We start from the raw sequence: 16,108 nt of genomic DNA, 5'->3' as shown, positions 1-16,108 counted from the left end.
AAATGTTGCTGATTTTTTGTTTTATGTGTATTACCTGTATTATATTATTTCAAAAATAATATAGGCCTATACCCTATAGATAACTATGTAGTTTTCATTTCCACACTGTTTTAAAAAAGTATATAAACCTGCATGTGGCAGTAGAAGATGTGTGGGGGAGGATTTTCTTACTTTTGAATACTAGTATTATAATTTTCCATTATTGCGTTCAGTGTTATCACCATTGGTAACGTTTCTGTACGCAATGGTACTGACTTGCTGCAGAACGTGGTTCTAAAAGGATTCAAATCTTTCCCATGTCATGTATGTTGTGTACAGATGGGCTTTATGGTGTGAACTGCTCCAGTTACTGTAGCTGCCAAAATGGCGACTGCGATCCTATCTCAGGGTCGTGTTCATGCCTGTCCGGATGGCAGGGCGAATTTTGCGACTCTGTGTGCGATGCCGGAACTTATGGAGCAAATTGCAGTGAAACCTGTCTGTGTCAGAACAACGCCCTGTGCGACTACGTCGACGGGGAGTGCACTTGTCGGATCGGATGGACCGGCCGATACTGCGACGAGCGTTGTCCGACGGGAACATACGGACGAGGGTGCCTGCATCAGTGTGCGTGTGCCAATGGAGGAACATGTAACCCTGTAGACGGCTCCTGTGCTTGTTCTGCTGGATACACGGGGCCCACTTGTGAACAGCAATGCCAGGTAGGTTTCATGTTGGGCAGCTCGAAAATTATTAGCGGACTTTAGATCTTCGATGCTAATCCTCAAGATGCGGCTTTTAGAAAAAAAAAGAGAGAAGAAGAAAAAAACAACAATTCTATACTGCACACGGGCGAGACAGCTCTTCCCATTGTCCGACCCAAGAGGAAACGCGTCATCACATCATAATGCATCATCGTGCAGGGGCGTCACCAGCTTTTTTTCGAGGGGGGTGCGTTTTGACTAATGTAACGAGATTTTTTTTTTTTTTCTTGGACAGACATTTGGAATATAAGAAGCTCTCAATCCCTAGACTTTTTACTGTTGTTGAGGGAAACCAAGCGGGGAAAGGGCACCGGCGTCGCTAGGATTTTATCTTTTACAGTAAAAAAAAACAAAACAAGCTACCATTTGGAGCTATATTTTTTCGCTTTGGAAATAAAGGGGGACGGGCGCACCGGGCGCAGCTGCCGGCAATTACTGGCAGCAACATCAGGAGAAAGGCATAACAATTAAATGCGAGCGAGCGAGCTTGAATATTTTGACATTTTACAGTAAAAAAAAAAAAAAAAAAAAAAAAAAAAAAAAAAAAAAAAAACCCTGCCGTTTGTTGCTATATTTTTTCGCTTTGGAAATAAAGGGAGGGGGGGGGGGGGAGGGGCACCGGGCGGAACTGGTGGCAATTACTGGCAGCAACATCAGGTGAATTGCATAACGATTCAATGCGAGCGAGCTTGAAAATTTTACATTTTACAGTCCAAAAGCTGCCGTTCTTAGCCATATTTTTTTCGCTTTGGAAATCAAGGGAGGGGGGCGCACCGGGCGGAATTGCTGGCAATTACTGGCAGTAACATCAGGTGAATTGCATAACGATTAAATGCGAGCGAGCGAAGAGAGCGAGCTTGAAACTGCCGTTTGTAGCTATATTTTTTCGCTTTGGAAAATTAGGGGGGGGGGGGGCGCACCGGGCGGAACTGCTGACAATTACTGGCAGCAACATCGGGTGAATTGCACAACGATTACATGCGAGCGAGCTTGAAAATTTTACATTTTACAGTCCAAAAACTGCCGTTCTTAGCCATATTTTTTCGCTTTGGAAAATTAAGGGGGGGAGGGGTGGAGCGCATGCCATCGGGCGCAACTGCTGGCAATTACTGGCAGCAACATCAGGTGAATTGCATGACGATTCAATGCGAGCGAGCGAATAGAGAGCGAGCTTGAAAATTTTGACATTTTACAGTAGAAAAACTGCCGTTTGTAGCTATATTTTTTCGCTTTGGAAATTAGGGGGGGGGGGCGCACAGGGCGGAACTGCTGACAATTACTGGCAGCAACATCGGGTGAATTGCACAACGATTACATGCGAGCGAGCTTGAAAATTTCACATTTTACAGTCCAAAAACTGCCGTTCTAGCCATATTTTTTCGCTTTGGAAATTAAGGGGGGGAGGGGTGGAGCGCATGCCATCGGGCGCAACTGCTGGCAATTACTGGCAGCAACATCAGGTGAGTTACATGACGATTCAATGCGAGCGAGCGAAGAGAGCGAGCTTGAAATTTTGACATTTTGCAGCAGAAAAACTGCCGTTTGTAGCTATATTTTTTTCGCTTTGGAAATTAAGAGGGGGGGGGGGGGGGAGGGGCGCACCGGGCGCAACTGCAGACAATTACTGGCAGTAACATCAGGGGAACTGCAGAAAGATTAAATGCGAGCGAGCGAAGAGAGCGAGCTTGAAAATTTTACATTTTACAGTCCAAAAACTGCCGTTCTTAGCCATATTTTTTCGCCTTGGAAATTAAGGGAGGGGGCGCACAGGGCGGAACTGCTGGCAATTACTGGCAGCAACATCAGGGGAATTGCATAACGATTAAATGCGAGCGAGCTTGAAAATTTTAAATTTTACAGTCCAAAAACTGCCGTTCTTAGCCATATTTTTTCGCTTATAAATTAAGGGTGAGGGGTTTAGCGCATGCCACCGGGCGCAACTGCTGACAAGTACTGGCAGCAACATCAGGTGAATTGCATATCGATTCAATGCGAGCGAGCGAAGAGAGCGAGCTTGAAAATTTTGACATTTTACAGTAGAAAAACTGCCGTTTGTAGCTACATTTTTTCTATGAAATCTTTGAAGGCTTCCGTGGTGGTAGAACGTTGGGTGGTAGAAGGCTTCACGGTGCACCACGTATTCTTTCTGGAGTAAGTGAGTGCCCCTGAAAAGGGCCTACCCAATCCGACGTTTGGGCGAGCATGTTCTCGCCGTTCTCAGGGAATGGGTAGGCCCTTTTCAGGGCCACTCACTTACTCCAGAAAGAATATACGTGGTGCACCGTGAAGCCTTCTACCACCCTACATTTTTTCGCTTTGGAAATTAAGGGGGGGGGGGGGTGCAACGGGCGCAACTGCAGACAATTACTGGCAGTAACATCAGGGGAATTGCATAAAGATTAAATGCGAGCGAGGGAAGAGAGCGAGCTTGAAAATTTTGACATTTTACAGTAGAAAAACTGCCGTTTGTAGCTATATTTTTTCGCTTTGTAAATTAAGGGGGGGGGGGGGGGGCGCACCGGGCGCAACTGCAGACAATTACTGGCAGTAACATCAGGGGAATTGCATAAAGATTAAATGCGAGCGAGCGAAGAGAGTGCGCTTGAAAGTTTGCATTTTACAGTCCAAAAACTGCCGTTCTTAGCCATATTTTTTCGCTTTGGAAATTAAGGGAGGGGGCGCACCGGGCGGAACTGCTGGCAATTACTGGCAGCAACCTCAGATGAATTGCATAACGATTAAATGCGAGCGAGCTTGAAAATTTTACATTTTACAGTCCAAAAACTGCCGTTCTTAGCCATATTTTTCCGCTTTGGAAATTAAGGGGGGAGCGCATGCCACCGGGCACAACTGCTGGCAATTACTGGCAGCAACATCAGGTGAATTGCATATCGATTCAATGCGAGCGAGCGAAGAGAGCAAGCTTAAAAATTTTGACATTTTACAGTAGAAAAACTGCCGTTTGTAGCAATATTTTTTCGCTTTGGAAATTAAGGGGGGCCGCATCGGGCGCAACTGCAGACATTTACTGGCAGTAACATCAGGGGAATTGCATAAAGATTAAATGCGAGCGAGCGAAGAGAGCGAGCTTGAAAATTTTACATTTTACAGTCCAAAAACTGCCGTTCTCAGCCATATTTTTTTCGCTTTGGAATTAAGGGGGGCGCACCGGGCGCAACTGGACGATTACTGGCAGTAACATCAGGGGAATTGCATAAAGATTAAATGCGAGCGAGCTTGAAAATTTTGACATTTTACAGTCCCAAAACTGCCGTTTGATGCTATATCTTTTTTCGCTTTCGAAATTGAGGGGCGCACCGGGCGCAACTGCTGGCAATTACTGGCAGCAATATTAGGAGAATTTAAATGCGAGCGAGCGGAGCGAGCGAGCTTGAAAATTGTGACATTTTACAGTCCCAAAACTGCCGTTTGTAGCTATATTTTTTTTTTTTGCAGTAAGGGGGGGGGGGGGGGGGGGCGCACCGGGTGGAACTGCCGGCAATTACTGGCAGCAACTTCAGGAGAATGGCATTACGACTAAATGCCAGCGAGCGAGCTTGAAAATTTTGACATTTTGCAGTCCAAAAACTGCCGTTTGTAGCTATACTTTTTCGCTTTGGAAATTTAGAGGGGGGGGGGGGACGCCCGGTGTGCCCCTCCCCCTGGATCCGCCACTGGTAGTCAAGGGTGTCGGTTTATGTTCATGACTGGGGGAGGTATGACCAGCGAGGTGGCGTCGAAGTGACCAAGTATGGGAAGGATGTCCAAAATCTATGTATATAGTCAACACTGTATAGAATACACTTGCACTATTAGATAATTATGTATGATTATTATGTGCTGCCAGAACCAGGGGTGCGAATTGCTTTTGCCCACGATTTTTTCTTTTTTTTTTGTTTTTGTCCCCGATGCAAAATTTCAAAAAAAAAAAAGAAAAATAATAATCATTTAGTGTCCGGCGTTGAGGTCGCTCGCAGACTGAATTTATTATTTTTTTTTTTTTAAGGGTCTGAAGGGGGGTGCGTTCGCACCCAACGCACCCCCCCCCACCCCCCCCCCCCCCCGTGACGCCCATGTCGTGGCAGATGTGAATATATCTATTTGAATTAAGATAGATTAATAAATAAGCAGATGAATATATTAATTAATGAACAGATATATGATAAAAATAATAACAAAAACAATGATGATAATAATAATGATAATAATAATGACAATAATGATAATGATAATAATAATAATAGTAACATTATATATATATATATATATATATATATATATATATATATATATATATATATTTATATTTATTTATTGTATCAACTATAAATAAAATTTTCCTTTTCTAAACATAGCAAATCCGAGCCACCTACAATTACTTTCACATTGTTAACTCATAGGAATGTGAGGTAATTTTTTCTGTTTTTTAATTCTTATTTTTTCCCATTTTTGGTCTTAGAAAATATTATTTGCATTTGTATTTCCAAAAACACTGTGAAACAAAATATAATCATTATAGTAATAGATCAGTATAGAAATTATTTGATTTGTGTTTTAATCATAAATTGTTATTTAGACAAAAAGTATGGACAAGATTGCAGCCAGAGTTGCCTCTGTCGGAATGGTGCATCTTGTGATCATGTGACCGGAAACTGCACCTGTCAACCTGGCTGGGATGGGCAGTACTGCACAGATCCCTGCCTACAGGGTTTCTATGGCGATGGATGTCACATGGCATGTCAGTGTACCAATAATTCTTTGTCCTGCGATCATGTGACTGGTTCCTGCACATGCAGTAGTGGATGGATCGGTGAGTCCATATGCTTCGCTCAGGGGGCATTTTTCATGAAGTGTTTTACATGTGTGTCCAACAATCTTGCTCTCAACCAATCAGATGTGAGTATTTCACTAGCTTATAACAGTTCATGCGAAAAAAATATGTGACATAATTATATTTAATGAAATGCCCCCTGAACCTCCTTGTGATGTGGATTTTAGTTGTGAAATAGCATTTTATTTTCTTTGTGGTATACATTATTTTTTGCATACTGTGTTGCTACACAATTAGTTAGTGGGAATGATCATGTAGCTAGAGTTTATAGATCAAAGCGTATCTCCACGGTCTGACTATTGTATACATACACAAGCAGATTACTTGATAAATAATAATACATAGCCAGACTCTTAGCTTTGCAGTATACCACGCCAAGTATAATATATAATATATATATATTTTTTTTCATTTCATTTCCAGTTGACTTAATTTGGTCACCATGTTAATCTTTACTTCTCCCCCATTCCCCAAATATTAATATCAAATCATATTTATATACGCATTGTGTGCACATATGTGTGTGAGTATGAATGCATCAGACATAATGGAAACTGAATGGATTTGTTGATATAGGTATCAGTGAAAATGTATAATATCAGTACCTTTAACAACCCTTCATGGGGACAGAGCAAACAAGCTTTTTTTTTTTTTTTTTTTTTTTAAATCTAATGTATTTCCTTCTTGATAAAGTGATGACAACTGTATCATTATTACAGAGTCAAAATATATCATGTTAAGATTTATCAAAGTGGTATTTTGTGCTATACATTTGCTGCTCAAGTCATGAAACATATTACGACTAACACTTTTTTGTTTTATTTGCCCGCATGACTCAGGTCAGTTATGTGAGCTGCAGTGCCCAGAAGGCTACTATGGTGCAGGCTGCACCCAGGAGTGTCTGTGTGGAAATGGCGGGATTTGTGACCACGTCACTGGTGACTGCACATGTCTTGATGGATATACAGGACAGTACTGTTTGTCCACCTGCTCCAGTGAGTTTGTGAATTAAGTGCATGTTGGCGATGTTTGTCTGTGTCAGCCTGATCCTCTCTTATATCCTAAGATATCCTATGATCAGTTTCCTAAAGTTTGCACAATCATGAAAAATGAAATGAAATGACAATTTTTGCAGGTCATATCAATTTCCAATTCTTTTAATAACTAATATTCAAATTAGGGCACACAAGAATCCCTAAAGCTGCAAAAACTTTTGTGTCTCAGTCTATCGGAATAGAAACATTACTCTGATTTGAATCAATTTTTCTTGGAGTTTTATTTTTTCTTTTTACTTCATACTATGTTCATCTTTTTAATGATGTTTACCTTTTTATGATTTCTGTGATAAGAAAAAAGAGCCATAGAGAATCCAACTAAGCCTATCCAAGATGATGCTTATATTCAAAAAGATAAGGAGAGCAAATTATTATATCTGTTTTATTTGTTTTCACAGCTCCATCTCTGTTTCCATTGTTATTAGAAGGTGTAGATTTAGTGCATGCATACTTTTGACCAGGAGTACTATTTATTGCATGGCTTGGCAAAGCTTTGGCACCAATAAAAATGGAATGAAATACAACAACACAACAACAAAATTAATGTTATCATGCACTTTTCAATAGTGGCTAATCAGTGGAGACTGCACTTTATCATATTTCCCGTTTTGACATCAATCTTGTTGTCTGTTGTTACTTCAAATGAGTTGTTATATTACATCTAAATGTGATACATTGCATCACAGTTTCATCAAAAGTGTGTCACAGTCCCACTTGATTAATAGAATATAATGAGATTTATTTTCTCTAGTTGTTGATTCGCTAGTACAATGTGTTTCATGTTTTTATTAAAATCTCTTGATTGTCAACATTAAATGCAAAGTTATAGGAGCGTACAGCTAGGAAACGTCATCTTTTGATGTATACATGTAGGTGCTATTCTTGAGGATTTTTCTTTTCTTTTTAGTTGCATCTACAGAAAAGTGGGCGAGTTTTGTTGCATAACTGTTTTGTAATTTTGTTGCTGATAACAATGACATATCCCCATACACAGATAACAAGTACGGCAGAGCATGCGCTTTTGATTGTCAGTGCCTCAACGATGCATTGTGCGACCACCGTGATGGAAACTGCACCTGTCTACCAGGCTGGATGGGGGAGAGATGCCAGGACCAGTGCCCCGATGGAACGTACGGTCCCCAGTGTGCCTCGGTCTGCCAGTGCCAAAATGATGGCCAGTGCGACCCAGTGACGGGCCACTGCACATGCCTTGCTGGCTTCATGGGCAGCACCTGCCAAACGTCATGTCCAGAGAGTGAGTCTGCAACATTTACTGTATCTTTATTTAAGATTTTGACAAAATTCATATCAGCAGGAAGGAATATCAATAAATAACCTTACAGCTATATCTGGGCCCATGCATATCTATCTATCTGTCTATCTAAATCTTCCACGTATGTCAAATATCATATCTATGTATATCTATTTCTATCTCTCTCTCTCTCTCTCTCTATTTATATATATATATATATATATATATGTATATATATATATATATATATATATATATATGAATATATATATATATATATATATATATATATATATATATATATATATATATATATATATATATATATATACCAGTATATAATATGGGTATAGAGGTAGTTATACACATTTATATGTGTTCTTTATTACAAATCATGAATAAATGAATGAAGAAATATGATTCAAAGTAAGTTTGGGTGTGGATAGATACGATTGAACCAGGCAAAGGTATACACCAAGTAAAGATTGATGATTTTTGGAGTGACAAAATGGCACTTTCATGACAGGGGTCTTCAGAGGAGATCTGAATAGTTTCACACCGCCCTTTACCATACAGAATATGCAAAATTTAACTCTCCTGGGCATATTGTGGGACTGCTCTTTTGACATTGGATTCAGCACATCAACAATTTGGGCTGATTAAACAACATGGAAAAAAAAACAAAAAAACTTTGCACTAGCATTATCAGTGTATAAACATACTCATTCTGAGAAAGTTGATCATTAAAACTATCTATGTGTTCACCCAAAGTCTAATTCTTCCAACTTTTCTCTTATACCAGACTTTTTTGGAGTTCAGTGCATGCACCGGTGCCAGTGCGATAATGGTGGGAAGTGCGATAATGTAACAGGATCTTGCACATGTCGGCCAGGATATACTGGAAAGGATTGCAGTCGTGTGTGCGAGAAGGGGTTCTTTGGACTGAATTGCTCAGGTATTGATCTACAATGTACATCCAGATGCCCATCACATCTTGTTGTTTATTCCTATCAGAACCTCATACTGGAAACCCAACTTGTGTTTAAACACAAAGTTTTCAGCAGTGCATGGGGCCCAAGCGGGGATTTTGATTGAATGTACAACAAGCGCCATTATCCTTTTGGTTTTTAGATACATTACGTAATAGGATATCCTAGTATGATAGAATATATCTTGATACTTAAATATCTTTCTGACAGAATATCTTCATGCAGTGTCTCTTGCCTTTCAGTAGGGAATTTTTATCATCCAGTGAAAATGGTACAGTCATGTTATGTCAGATTTCTGTATTTTATTTAGTAACACATATTTGATCTGAATTTTGTTTGTTTTAATCGGATCCCCCAGTTATAGTATGGTCTAAAAAATATTTGTACTCATACTTCCCCAATCTGATTTTATCACGGGACCTGCGGCTCTATACAAGCTTGCTTTTACTCAGGCCCCATCATATTTTTCACATTATGACCTTAGTTTGACTCGCATGTATACAGACGTTGTGTTTATAACAAGACAAACTTTTGAACATTCCGGTGAAGTTCTATTTTGAAATATGTTCTGTATAATTTTCATATCAATATACTTTGTAATGATATATGTGAGAAATATGAAAATAAATTGAAATGAAATGAAATGAAATTGGGTTGCAAGGTTGACCAGGCTGACTTTAATTCAAATGGCTGAATTGGAGTCCCAGTTAGTATTGCTGAACACGGTTGAGTGGACTTAAAATGCCATCCCCTCTGGCACGAGGTAAAACCCTCTGTCTCTCGGATAGGACATAATTATATGTGTATTATTGTAAACTGAGGGTCACACGTGTGGGAGAGTTACATCTTTGTTCACTCCATGCTAAGAGCTGGGTGCATCCTGTAACCTGTTTTAACCCCTCCCCCCCCCCCCCCCCCCCCCCCCCCCCCCACACACACACACACTCACTATACCAGAAAATGGGTTAGTGATGCCATAACAGAAGAAGAGAAGTTAAATTGAATGTGCTGTGAGTAAAGTCAAGTGCCTATTAACCAATATACAGTTGATTTAAACGTATTAGTGTTGGGATTTTGCTATGAATGTATCATGCATGACCATTACCAGTAGAAATATGTGGCAATTCCTTTCCTTGTACCAAATGGTAATTAGCTTTGATTTATGCATCTGGACTTGTACCATTTAAATACATGTTCTGTATTACTGCATGTAATGTAGAGAGGTGTGACTGTGCAAACGATGCCCTCTGTGTGCACACTGATGGTACCTGCCTCTGCAATGCTGGTTTCATGGGGTCCAGATGCGAGCGGCATTGTGAAAGCGGCACCTTTGGTCCCAACTGCACACATTCCTGTCGGTGCGAGAACGGCGCTTCCTGCAGTCCACTGGATGGCAGCTGCAACTGCTCCGCAGGATGGCTTGGGGCAGCCTGTTCTCTACCTTGTGATACAGGTTACTACGGCGATGGATGCAGGGAGTTATGCTCTTGTCAAAATGGGGCCACCTGCAATCATACCAATGGTAAGCCCTCATTAATTGATGAGATAACTGTATTTGTACGAGTGTAGCATGCACTTGTATAATGCATGCATAATGTATTGATAGTGATATGTTCATGCTGGTCACTAGCCCTCATAATGAATGAAAAATAGATATATCAAGTAAGGATTAACAATGTCAAATTACTTCTTTGTTTTCAGGGGAGTGTACATGCCAAGATGGATGGCAAGGTGAGGAGTGTGGTGAACCCTGTGCAGCTGGTTACTATGGCAACGGATGTAAGCAGGCATGCACCTGTGAAAATGATGCCTATTGTGACAACGTTGATGGGACATGTGTCTGTCTGCCAGGCTTCATTGGTGAAAGTTGCTCACAGCAGTGTCCAGAGGGTAGGTATATTGCCCTCTTTGAATAGATTCTGCAAATCCTTTCTTTTTGTCCATTTATTATTTTTGAAGCATATATCTGGCATAGCATGAATTTTGACTCTATTATCTGGCTGTTTGCTCTTTGTTGTATGAAAGCAATTACAGAAGTTGTCTGGGAGAAGCGAGACATAGATTACCACGTTCATATGAGTGCCATTTGGGGGCCATAGACAAACTGCTAAAAAGAACATTTATTGCAACTACTTAATAAATTGCCCTTGATCAACATAAATGAGCACCGATTATTTAGTTATTAAGTAGAAGCCATAATAAAAGATCATGTGCAGTCCTACTGGAGTATGAACGGCCATGATTTCTTTTCTTTTTCTTTTTTAAAAATCATGGCTCTTCTTGGTTGGTACTTGGTAGTTTATCCTGCCGGCAAATAATCCTTGCATTCAAGTTGCAATGAAACTTGATTTTTATCTGTATCAGGTCACATATTTCTCAAAATGAATACGTGTGAGAAGAAAAAAAGGATGATACAATAACCCCCTTAAAACTTCTTTAGGCACTTTGGATATAACACATCTTGCGTTAAAAGGTCGTCGAATTGAATGAGTTTGTATCAGAATTCACCTCTCATGTGCTCTGTGTAGCATGAATGCATAATGCTCTATGTCTTGAGTCACTTCCATCATCGCAATTACCCTTCCATATGGTCAATATAGATTGTGCATAATTTCAGTCTGGAAATTGGATATGCTCTGTGAAATGGTGGTTCATGGTGTATATATAGTGGAACACAATTCTTTTCACTTAGATAAAAGAATCTTCAAGATGAATATATGGATGAGGGTAAGAAAAATGAAATGTGTACTCTTATGGATGTGTAGCGGGACAATTGGTTTTAGGTATTTGAGATGAGAAGAAGGAAAGATGGAGCAAAAAAAAGAAAGAAGATATTGATATTATATTGTAAAGCAAGATATTTTCGAGGCGTGACATTTTGTGAGATGCCACTGGCATTCAATGCATATAGTGTAGACACCAAGAACTTTCAAGGGCATTTTGATATCTAGGATCTGGACTCTTGTGAAATTTGTGAAATTAAAATGCATGAGAACATTTCTGTTTGTTTGTTTGTTTTTGTGTTTTTACAGTAGTCCAGGGGAGCATTTCATGAAGCGTTATGGTCGGATATTTTTCTTACAAACTGTTACAAGCTACTGAAATCTTTGCATCTGATCAGATGAGAGCAAATTTGTCCACCAAAGTAAATGCTTCATGATATGCCCCCAGATGTGATGGTGCAGATTGTACCATCAAAGTAGGACATTTTGTTGTTGTTGTTGTTGTTGTTTGTGAGAGAATGAGAAAAAACATTTATCAGCACTTTGCTGCTAGCAGTATGAAGCATGTTTTGATGAACCAAGCACGACATGTGTACATTAAATTCATTATTACTCTTCCCCATGACTGTGTTCCTAGAAAAAAAGATACCTGTGTTGTCAAAGTAATAATGATAATTCAGAATGAATAACAAATGACTCCTTTGGGTGTATATCATTTCCCCATCTCCTTTGGCTAATTCACACAGGTTTCTACGGAGAAGGCTGCAACATGGAATGCCAGTGCCAGAATGGCACCTGTGAGCCCACCAACGGTACCTGTCGCTGCGCCCCTGGCTTCCATGGGGCCACTTGTGACACCTTCTGTCCACAAGGTAAAATTGTTGGTGATTAACCCGTTGAGGACGAGTCCGGAGTATATACTCAGTACTCGGGCAAGTGTCTATGGGAAAAGCGTGTTGTAGCAAAATCAGTCCCTCCACAACAAATTAATTATCTTTTTCCTTAACTCTGTAATGGAGATGTTTGAAACAAAGAAAAATAGTAAACCAATTGCAGCTGCAAGTCTTGCAAGGAAATCAATGAATCAGAACACAAAGGTATGTGCCATGCTTCTATACGTGTACCTGCACAGGGGCGGATCCAGGAATTCTGTGAAGGGGAGGCGCCTTTAGAAAATTAAGGGGGGCACATGCACCGCCATTTGTTTCTTTTTATTTCTTTTGTTTAACAAAAAAGTAAAGAGGGGGCACACATCCGGTGCGCCCCCCTCTGGATCTGCCATTGCCTGCATACAACACATTACTGAGTATTTGCAACGCATTGCTAGTTCTCAAAGCTAAAATAGATGTTCACTCACACTCTAAAGAATTTCACAAAATGACATAATGAACAAGTTCATTGTGTCAACTTACAATATATGTTTGAATATGAATATTATATATATATATATATATATATATATATATATATATAAATAAATGAATATATGTGACCCTGCGCCACAAAACAAACAAAAAGTCGCCAGACATGAATTTTTAGTTAAGACCACATTCTGAAAGAGCAGACTTTAAGCTTTAAAAACGATGTATAACTCAATTCAAATGGACTCTCCTAACCTATCTAAACATTGGAGAGAAAGAACAAATATAATTAATGCCAACTTTCAAAGCAGTAGCATTACCCTTTTAAAAGTTATTAGAGTTGAAAGTGAAGAGTGTGTACAAGGTTTTTCAGAAATGAAAAGGGGGACACACCTAATCACTGCTTTCTTCCAAAAATGTTCGAGATAAAATGCTAAAAAAACACACTTTCCTGCTTGTTTTATGATCCCAAATTTTAGCATTATGTAAAAGAAGACTTGCTGTTTCAGAAAATATGAAAAAGTCAAGATCGGCTAGGTTGACCCATTTCACTTATTTTCAGTCCTCACGCAAAATCAGTGTGTGCGACTTTTTGTTCGTTTTGTGGTGCACGGTCACATATATATCTGTATATATATACAGGGCTCGACACTAACATTGGCCCGGTGGCCCAGGGCCACCAAAAACACAAGTCGGGCCACCAAAATTTCAGAAATATATCATTCGTATTTATTGTAATAGATAAATATACATACAAACTGTATATTACATAGATACAGAAACTTTTTTTTATGTGTATTTTATTTATTGGGATCATGTATTCATGTCTTGAAGGGAAAGGGAAGGTTGTTGTTGGCCAGACTTTTTAAAAATGACCATCCTGTGAACAATTCATATTACCATGACATGTTCTCTACCTCAATTTGCTGCGAAGGTACCTTTGGAGAAAGCTGCAATTTGGAATGTCGTTGCCAGAACAATGCAATGTGCGATATTGTCACAGCGCCTGCCATTGCCTGCCAGGCTGGATGGTCCCCTCTGTGAGGAGCCCTGCCCAAGCGGTTTCTATGGCAACCAATGTCACCAAAAGTGTCTTTGCTACAACAGGAGTCCCTGCGACCATGTGACGGGTAATTGCACCTGTGCTAGAGGGTACACAGGAAGCATGTGCCAGCACTCATGCCCAAGACCAGGTACAGTAACTTTTATTATCAGTATCTGCTGTTACACTAGCAAAACATTGCAAAGTTTCAGATCACCAGTGTGGAAGGACAAACAAACTTCATGAAGGTTTCTCGAAGTTAAACTCTATGATGTTTTGCTCCTGTGACCTTTTGCCCCCAATGCGACCCTTGCTAATGACATTTTTCTTTTCCCCCAACGGATTAGTATCTGATGATGATCCCTTGGTTCTAATTCAACAAATGGCCCTTGAAAAAAAAATGTAAACTACAAGATAAAAGAGTTGTTTGTAAAGAATGCCAAGTAAACAAAGTTAATTTCATGGTCTATATTTACTCATTGATAGGTAAAATCAATACCAAATTTGGTACATCCTTTGTCAGCAAAATGATTGACAGCAAAGGTATTGATTACTTGTATGTTTCTTGTTTACTGCTAGGGAGCATAATCCACACATAACACCTGTTTTTGTGACATGCCAATTGTTTGTGGCTGCAGCTCAAACACCTGTGTTTGATAAGAGATATGAATTAACACCTAACAAGCCTGGTTTTAGGCAATCTACAGACTTCACAATGTACCAGCACAGTACACTCTTTTACACATGTATACAGTGTAGATGTATAAGAACTCCTGTATAAACAAAACATGCACTGAATTCAGGAATTATTAGCTGTCACATCAAATGTTGACAAGTTGTCTAAATCACACTTACTGTTGTAGTTATTTCACTGATTGATTGCCCAGAACATGTATCACTAACACAAAATCCTTTTGTGAAATGATTTAGATTTCTTATATGAACTATAGAGAAGCACTCTGAGAGCGCAGACCTCCGCCAAGCATGCAGCTCATTTCCACCACTGATCTCGTTCATCCATAGAGATTTCAGTGATTTCTACCCATACGTACTTATAGCATTGTGTGCTGAAAATTGCCTGATTTCCCAATATAGAAGCCTTTGTTTACGTCATAAACCCTCAGCTGCACGGCGCGCCTCACCCTAGTAGAAACTAGAGCGCGCATTTTAGTGCGCGCATGCAAACCTCAAATACGCGCAGCCTGAACTCCCAGGTTCATTGACCCTACATGCCAAAATATAAAAAATCCTTCATAAATTCCCCCAAAATTCTTGGATCACTACCAAAATTTAATCATCTGTTACTTGTATCGTTCTTAATCTTTCCTGCAAGTATCATCTAAATCCGTTAACTACTTTTTGAGTTATTTTGCACAAGGGCAAACACACAAACACACAAACCAAAGGTAACGAAAACATAACCTCCTCCCTTGGCGGAGGTAATAAAGGACTACTTGTGGACAATATTACGGATTTCACCCACTGTCACTCTGTGTGAGTTTCAAATACATAGACATACATACCCTCGCTTAGAATAAACATGTATATCAGTACATGTGTAATGTTTGCATTCTGCTAATTTGTTATCAAGCACAATTTTAGTATTAGGGGGATGTTTCATGAAGAATTTAAGTTGAACTTTAAATTTCTGATTGACTAAAAATCATGGTATGCTGTGTGTGTCTTCAATGTTGCTCAACTTTCTAATGAAAATGAAGATTTTGGAAACTTTTTTCATGTAGTCATTGATCATACAACTTGAGATAAAATGAATAACAATGGAATTATTCTGTAAAACTAAATGATAATTTTGAAGTGGATGGTGATTAGGCTAATGAAATTGAACAGGGAAACCTGTGGAATACCATAATTTTTAGTCAATCTTAAATGAAGTTCAACTTCGTGAAACACCCCCAAGTACTTTTCCTGTACTAAAAGGTAGTCATGGAATAATTATACTATCACCCCCTTGCACAAAAATATAATTGCACACACATACACACATAGACACGCATTTTGCAGAGTTGAATTTTGATCATAAGTAGTATATCTGGACAGTTCTAAATACTCCATATCACCAAAAAAAAAAAAATCTAAAAAAAAAGGATTACA

The 16,108-nt window shown here is 39.4% G+C and overlaps 1 pseudogene; it reads left to right on the top strand.

Annotated features, from left to right (window-relative positions):
* LOC139720854 (uncharacterized) overlaps positions 1–16,108 on the top strand; it is an 88,735-nt pseudogene that overhangs the window by 60,280 nt on the left and 12,347 nt on the right.

This window comes from Diadema antillarum, unplaced genomic scaffold, assembly GCF_040938485.1.
Source record: "Diadema antillarum isolate AM-2024a unplaced genomic scaffold, OU_Dant_1.0 scf00000134, whole genome shotgun sequence".
Lineage (NCBI taxonomy): Eukaryota > Metazoa > Echinodermata > Echinoidea > Diadematoida > Diadematidae > Diadema > Diadema antillarum.
Note: the sequence above shows the minus strand (reverse complement) of the source record. Positions and strands in the feature narration are given on the sequence as shown.